Below are 8378 nucleotides of genomic sequence, written 5' to 3' on the forward strand. Positions count from 1 at the left end.
CTGATTAAGCATCAAGTTTCTTCCCCCTGAGAAAGGGGAAGTACTTTCTTAGGTGGCATAGAGGTGAGAGTATGGAGAGCTTTTCTGGAGAACCAGACTGCAATGCAAGTGATTCTAAGAAGTCTCCTCCTCTGGACACAAGAAAGGCTCTGTGCAAGCATCTGAGGGATGAGGAAGCCCCCAGGAAAAGGGAGTAGCTGTTCTTGGGAACTCTGCCTAGTAACCAGGCAGTTTGGAAATTTTCCCAGCACGCTCTAAGGACGCTGGTCCAATCTCCATGTTCCTTATGAATATATAAGGAGTCCTCAGACATCAGCTGAGTTTCCTATACCCCTGCTTCTCAACTGACAAAATAGTGTAAACATTTTGGCCCCTGGGGACACACCCACAGCATGTTTTAGGGCCTGCCACCTCTACGAGGAACCTGTTTTCTAGAAGTGGTTTCACAGGTATTTCTCCAGTAATAGAGGAATATACTTGTGACTATACAAAATATCAAACAAAATGGATGAGTAGCGCTTGCTCTGAAAGCCCTATCTCTATTGACAGTGTTAGTGGGTGTGGTCAGTGCCCCACCTGTGGCAGACACTGTTGGTTGCCTCCCTGATAGCTACCCCACCCCTTACTCCCTGGTACAGGCCTAGCTCCCCTTCCCAGCTTGTCAATTTTTTAAGCCCCTCTAGGTAATCACCAGGTACCCAGCTAACAGATGCATGCCTGAGTCACCCCCTAGAGACAATGAGAAAGTTAAGAAGATGGAACCCCAAAGCTTGTTGTGGAAATTCATAGGCCAACGGGGACGGGGGAATCTGGGACTAACTGTAAATACTTGTTAATCACCGGCTCATGAGAGCTGGAGATATTTATGTACACTTGGGTGTCTGGAACTTTTAATAACCAAAAGATAATAAATGTATACCTACAGTCCAGCCCAGCAATTCCACTCATGGTTGTACACCTAACAGAAATGAATGTTATATCTAACCAAGAACAAGGCTACTCATTCTTGGCAAAATAGAAACAAGCCAAGTGTTCATCAACAGTAGAATGGGTTAATGCATAGGGAAAGACTCACAATTTACTTGGAACACTATACAGCGATGAAAATGAACAAACTAACACTACATGTGAGAACATGGGTGAATATAACAATCAAAATATTGCATGAGGGGCAGCCGGATGGCTCAGTTGGTTAGAGCGCAAGCTCTGAACAACAGGGTTGCCGGTTCTATTCCCACATGGGCTAGTGAGCTGCGCCCTCCACAACTAGATTGAAGACAGCGACTTGGAACTGATGGGCCCTGGAGAAACACAATGTTCCCCAATATTCCCCAATCAAATTAAAATATATATATTACATGAAAGAAGTCAGACATAAAAGAATATATACTGGATCATTCTATTTACATCATGTTCAGGAACAGGCACAAACTATTCTTAAATAATAGAAGTCAGAAGACTGGTTACTCTGTGGTGTTAGAGAGATAGAGAAGGAGCCTAAAGGAACTTTGTGGACCTGGAAATATTCTATTTCTTGATCTGGATGGTGGTAACATCCATCAGTGAATAAACATGTAAAAATTGATTGTGAAAACTCTACTTTTAGGTGGAATTTCCCGTAGCAAAATGAAAACATACATCTACACAAAAACTTGTATACAAATGGCCATAGCAGCATTATTTAAAACTGACAAAAGGTGAAAACAACCCTTGATTAGTTTGCCAGGGTGCCATAACAAAGTACCACAGCCTGGTTAAACATCAGAAATTTATATTCCTACAGTTCTGGAGGCTGGAAATCCAAGGTGAAAGTGTCAGCAGAGTTGGTTTCTTCCGAGGCTTCTCTTATTGGCTTGTTAATGGCCGTCTTCTCCCTGTGTCTTCACGTGGTCTTCTCTCTGTGTGTCTACCTTCTAATATCCTCTTGTTCTAAGGACACTAGTCATATTGGATTAGAGCCTACCTTACTGACCTCATTTTACTTAATTTCCTTTTTAAAGACCTTATCTCCAAATACAGTCACAGTCTGGGGTACTGGGAGTTAGGACTTCAATAATTTTTGTAGGACACAGTTCATCTCATAACAAACCCAAATGTCCATTGACTAACGAATGGAAAAACAAAATGTGGTCTATCCATTATAATGGCATATTATTCAGCCGTAAAAAGAAATGAAGCACTGAGATATGCTGCAACATGGCTGAACCTTGAAAATATCATGCAAAGTGAAAGAAACCAGCCACAAAAGACCGCATTTTACATGATTCCATTCATATAAAATGTCCAGAATAGGCAAATCCATGAAGAGAGAAAGTAGATTAGTGGCTGCTAGGCCTGGAGTGGAGACAAGCGAGAAAAAGGAAGTGACTCTTCCAAAAATATTCTAGAGTTATTGCACAACTCTGTGAATATACTAAAAACCAATAAACAGTTTAAATGGGTGAATTCTATCTCAATAAAGCTGTTCTAAAAAATTCATGGCATGATCATGATACACTTAAGATTTCTGTACTTTATCATGTGTCATTATAGCTCAATACAAATTAAAACAAAAACCAAACCAAAACAAAAGTAGTCCTTTTCTTCAGAGGTATTTAAGATGAGTAGAGAGGAAGACAGTATTTGGAGTGGGGGTTTGCAGAATGGCAGGGAGCCAGGGACTCATTCACTGGCAGAGTTGCCCGCTCCTTGCTGCACCCAAAAAAAGTGCCAGGAAGATCAAGCATGGAAGGGTGGGACCAGGGAACTAAAAGACAGATGGAGCTGGGGAAAGGCTGAGGGAATTGCCAAGGATGGGATGACAGAAAGGAAAATAAGATCCAGTTGTTGAAAACAAATTTGGTGTTGGTTAAACAAAAAACTACTTTTTCATGTTTATTATGAAGCAGTATATAAAGAAAACCATCAACTACTACAATCCAGAGGTAACCATTAGGAACGCCTTGGTGTCATTCTGTAAGTAGGAATTGACTGCCTTCTACGTGTCTGAGTCTGTGCTAGGAATCAAGCCAGGAATATGTGACTCTAGGCCACTGCTGGGAAGTAAACGTGGGAGGAAGGGAAGAGCTTGGCGCTAACGACGAAAGGAAAAGCTGCATTCAGTAGATATTCAGTTAGGGAAAATCCCTGGAGCTGATGCTGGGGGAGAGAGAGAGAGAGAGAGAGAGAGAGAGAGAGAGAGAGAGAGAGAGAGAGAGAGAGAGAGTGTGTGAGAGAGAGAGAGAGAGAGAGAGAGAGAGAGAGAGAGAGAGAGAGAGAGAGAGAGAGAGAACTGGGGTTGTGGGGAAGTGTAGGGGAGAGTGAAGTCCATGCTGGCTTCTTAGAGTAGTGACAACTTTGGCCAAGAGCGGGATTCCCCTCCCCCATCCTGCACAGGACTTGAGTTTGGCAGAGCAGGGAAGGACAGGGCAACACCTATTCCCAGGGCTTTATCAACATCCCACTTAAGTCAACTCTGAATCTGCCTGAGCCAAGACAGGAAGTTCAGGCTGTGCTCCCCAAATTTAGACTCAGTAAATTTGGATTGTATTTGCAGGTATGAGGGATGGTGGGGTGTCCAGGACCAGTAATTAAAAATTTTAACAAGCTCTCAAATGATTCCGGTACTAGGAGGTGGGAGGTGTATGTGTGTGTGCGTGTGTGTGTGTGTGTGTGTGTGGCGGTGTTTCCTTAACTCTAGTTGGAGAAACACCGCCTAAGGGGAACTGCATCTGATTCTTTTTCACAGATGGTCCTCCTAGTAAACCAGGAAGCAGTTCTTCCTCAAGTCTAACCTAAATCCTTCCTGCTGCTGCTATAAGCACCACGCCCTGCTGGCCTCTTTCGGTCAGAAATAAAATGTTGGTAAATCTTTTTTATTTCTGCTGCTGGATATAGGCCAATAAAAATAAGGCACCCCGGGGGTTAAGTTTGTTCCTTGCAACCTTGAACAAAGTTGTCTCCCCCTGTAAATTCTGCATTCAGGAGAACTTCTGGGTCACTCATGCAAGAGAAAAACGTTAGTTGTTCCCGGGAGACAGGATCACTATTCGTCTGTTTATTTATTCAAAATGTATTTATACCAAGTTGGCAAGTGTATGGAACAACTGGAACTCTCATTCTGCTGGTAGGACTGTTAAATGGTACAATCACTTCAGAAAAACAGTTTGGCACTTTCTTGTAAAATTAAAACATAGACGTACCATGTGATCCAGCAATTCCACTTCTAAGTATTTATCTAGGAGAAATAAAAACGTGTCTTCCCAAAAGATGTGTACAGAACGTTCAAAGCAGCCTTATCCATCTTAGCAAAAACTGGAATCAACTCTAATGTCTGTCAACATAAATTGTGGTATATCCATAGTATGGAACGCTACTAGGCAGTAAAAGGGACTCAATTATTGATTTTATCAATAGCACAGATGAACCTCAAAAATATCACGCCGGGTGAAAGAAACCTGACACAGAAGTGCACACACCATATGGTTCCACGTATATGGAACTCCACTCTGCAGTAATAGAAAGTATATTAGGGGCGGCCAGGGATTGACAGAAGAGGGATAAAATTCGTCTATATCTTGATTGTAGTCACACTTATAATATGTCAAAACACATGTACTTACTGGGTGTTTACAACATTCAAGATAAAGTATATTTGATGTAGCCATAATAAAGAATATAAAGAGAGGAAATAAAAGAAGGAAGATTCAGGGAAAAATGAGTCTTCCCACCACCAAGTCAGAATTATCTGTCTAAATATTTAAAGGTTAACAAACTTGCTTGATAATATAGCTTCATAAAACACAACTGAAAAGTTAGTGTAAGCCTATGGGCTCTAATAATTCAAACTCATAAAAATATGAAAGATAATTTAATTTAATTACTGACTGACCTTATATAATAATTGTTTAATAAATGACTTTCACTGGAAAAAAAAATTTTCCTGTTTTTGGCTAAGATGGATAAGGCTGCTTTGAACGTTCTGTACACATCTTTTGGGAAGACACGTTTTTATTTCTAAATTAAAAATTAAAATAAGACCCGGTCTTATAATATAATATAAACTGGGTCTTATATTAATTTTTGCTCCAAAAGATGCATTAAAGCTGATTGTCCGGCTAGGTCTTATTTTTGGGGAAACACGATAGAAGGGCCCTCTGAGGGGCTGTACAAAATGGAAGGTTTTTATAGGAATAAGTTTGGAACAAGGGAGGTATTCACAAAAGAAAAGAAAGGATTATTTTTGGGCTCAGACCTCTTCTTTGGGGGAAGAGAACTGGGAAGGATTTGTAATCATGCAGATTGCCTCTTCTTTCTAGGGGGTGGGGATGGAGAAAGCCTCCCCCACCCATAACAGATTACCTCATTGGTGTTGACCAGAGCATTCCAGACTGGTGGAATTAGATTATGTTTCTGGGAGAAGTTGAAATTCCAATTAGATCAGGCATTAAATCTAGTTTTGGTATCATGGACTTTTAGCATGAGTGATGCCATTTTTAGGACTGTGACTTCTCTCTTTCAAGTAACATCACTGTGGGTTGTGTGGTTATATACCTCAACAGGGCTTCTCCACGCAAGCACGTGGTCCGTTTCACTCCAGCTGGGTATACTAATTCAATTCTGATGCTGACCAACCTAAGTTAGCACCTGACTCCACGACTCCACAGGTTTAAGGGTTCAGTTGTTGTGATACGGTGATATAAGTATATATTTGGTCTTTGTTCTAGTTCCTGGCCCAAACACTTCTAAAACCCTTGGGATTCCCTGAGTGTTAAAGGTGAGAAAGTATTTGTGTTATATATTGCAAGCTCCTTTCAATCATACCTGAGGTTATATCAATGAAGTGACTCTTGGTGGACTCCTACATAGCTACAGGATTGGGGCTGGTTGCCAGAAGAACCAACCATATGATGAGAAGATTGGAAATTTCAGCCCCACCCCACTGCCTTCTACATAAGGAGGGGATAAGGGCTGAAGATTGAATTAATCCCCAATGGCCAATGATTTAATTAATCATGCCTGTGTAATGAAACCTCTATAAAAACCCCTAAATGATGGTATTCATTTGATGGCTTCTGGGTTAGGGAACCCATCCATGTAGCAGGACGGTGACGCATTCCAACTCCACTGGGACAGAAGCTGTTGTGCTCAGGACCCATCCAGACCTTACCCTATGTACCTCTTCATCTGGCTGTTCATCTATATCCTTTATAATACTGTTTACAATAAACCAGTAAACGTGTAAGTAAAGTGTTTCCGTGAGTTCTATGAGCCGTTGTAACAAATAATCAAACCCGAGGAGGGGGTTGTGGGAACCTTGGGTTTAGAGTGGATCGGTCAGAAGCACAGGTGACAAACTGGACTTCTGACTGGCGGTGGGGAGCAGTGTTGTGGGACTGAGCCCTTAACTTGGAGTGGATGCTAACTCCTCAGGTAGTGTCAGAACTCAATTAAATTGTAGGATATCCAGCTGAAGTCCAGAGTTAGAGGATTGGTTGTTGGTATGAGGAAAAACTACACATTTGTTGTCAGAAGTGAACTGTTGTGAGTGAAAAACAGATCTTAGGAGTCCTCCTTTGCGGGTCCCCAGGCCAACTATCTTCTAAGCAACTGGCTATAAATGCATGGTTTCCCATGACTCCTTCAGGTTTGATAATTCACTAGAATGACCCACAGAACCCAGGCATTATACAGACATACCTCGGAGATGTTGCAGTTTGGGTTCCAGACCACCATCATGAAGTGAGTATCGCAATAAAGCGAGTTGCAATCTTTTGTTGGTAGAAGGTCTTCCCTTCAATTTGTAAAAAAAAAATATGTAACACCTGTGAAACGCAATAAAGCAAGGCACCATAAAATGAGGCATGCTGGTACTTAAAGTTACAGATTTATTATAAAGGATGTAGATCAGGAACAGTCAGGTGAAGAGACACCTAGGGTGTCTTCTGAGGGGCAATGCAAAACTTTTGTACCTGCTTGCTGCTGTGTGTCATGCTCCTGGCACATCAATGTGTTCAACCAGAAGCTCTCCTGGAGCCTAAGTGTCTGGAGTTTTCATAGGAGTTTCATTACCTTAGGCACGATTGATTAAATCATGGGTCACATGCTTACGAGACTGAGCTCAAATCCAGACCCCTCCCTGCATGGCCAGTGTCCTGGAAAAACACACTTAAAATAATAAAATAAAAGTTTAAAAACAAACAAACAAAGAAACATTGATACTGTCAACTTAAAAAAAGTCAAGGTGCAGAACAGTATTGAATGGTATGTTTTCTTTAACATACAATGTAAAGTGTTTAAATCTTAAGTGTACAGCTTAGTGACTATTAACTAATACATCTGTGTTTACCACTTTGCAGATCGAGATATAGAACATTGCCAGGACTTGGAAATCTTTGTCATATTCCCTTGCAGTCCATACCCTCCAAATGGAACCATTATTCTGATTTCACTCATTTTAGATTACTTTTGCCTGTTTTTTTTCCCCTTCTTCCACCTCCCCCGCCCCCCCTCAGGTTCAAGCCTTTGCTTCTCAGTCTAGTTGTGTAGGACACAGCTCCCTGGCCCACGCTGGTATTATGAGCCTTGCGCTCTGCTGGCCACTGGTCGCACCTGGCAGCACACAGCAGTCCACGGTAGCCCACACTGGCTGCCGGCCACTCATGCTGGTCACTGGCTGCTCCTGGCAGCCCACGATAGCCCACGCCAGCTCACGCCAGCTCAGCTCCAGGGAGAGCCATTGTTCACAATCTTAGCTATAGAGGATGCAGCTCACTGTCCCATGTGGGACTCTAACCCATGACCTTGGTGTTAGGAGCATGGCGCTCCAACCACCTGAGCCACCAGGTGGCCTCAAGTTTGGCTGTTTTTGAATTTCATATCTTTGGAATTACACAGAATATACTGTCTATTTAAACTAAATATTCTATCCTGTTACAAATAAATAATGCTTTGTAACCTGCTTTTCTTACTTAGCATTATATCATGAACATTTTGCAATCATCTACAATAAAATCATGATTTTAAATTTCCATATTGTAAGTTTGTTAAGTATGTTCTCGGTTATATTTAAATATTCTATTTTTGTTTTTAATTCGTGAGGGAAGAGGAGTTCAGCGAATCCAATAGGTAGCAAATGAAGATCCTGGGACTTCAAACCTATGTCTCAGCCTCTCCCTCGTCTACCACAAAGAGCAAAGCGCTCAAATATGGGCAGAGCCCTGCAGATGTCCTGCAGGAGGGCATTGTAATAGCAACAAGAATGACTAATAAGTATTAATAGCTCATGACATGAGAACAAATGACATTCATTTCTTAATATATTAGGTGTATTAGTAATGTTGATACAGTATTATTCATGCAAATATTATTAACCTGTGTCATGGGCAGGGGCTGGGCCT

The sequence above is a fragment of the Rhinolophus ferrumequinum genome, chromosome 25 (assembly GCF_004115265.2).
Source record: "Rhinolophus ferrumequinum isolate MPI-CBG mRhiFer1 chromosome 25, mRhiFer1_v1.p, whole genome shotgun sequence".
Classification (NCBI taxonomy): domain Eukaryota; kingdom Metazoa; phylum Chordata; class Mammalia; order Chiroptera; family Rhinolophidae; genus Rhinolophus; species Rhinolophus ferrumequinum.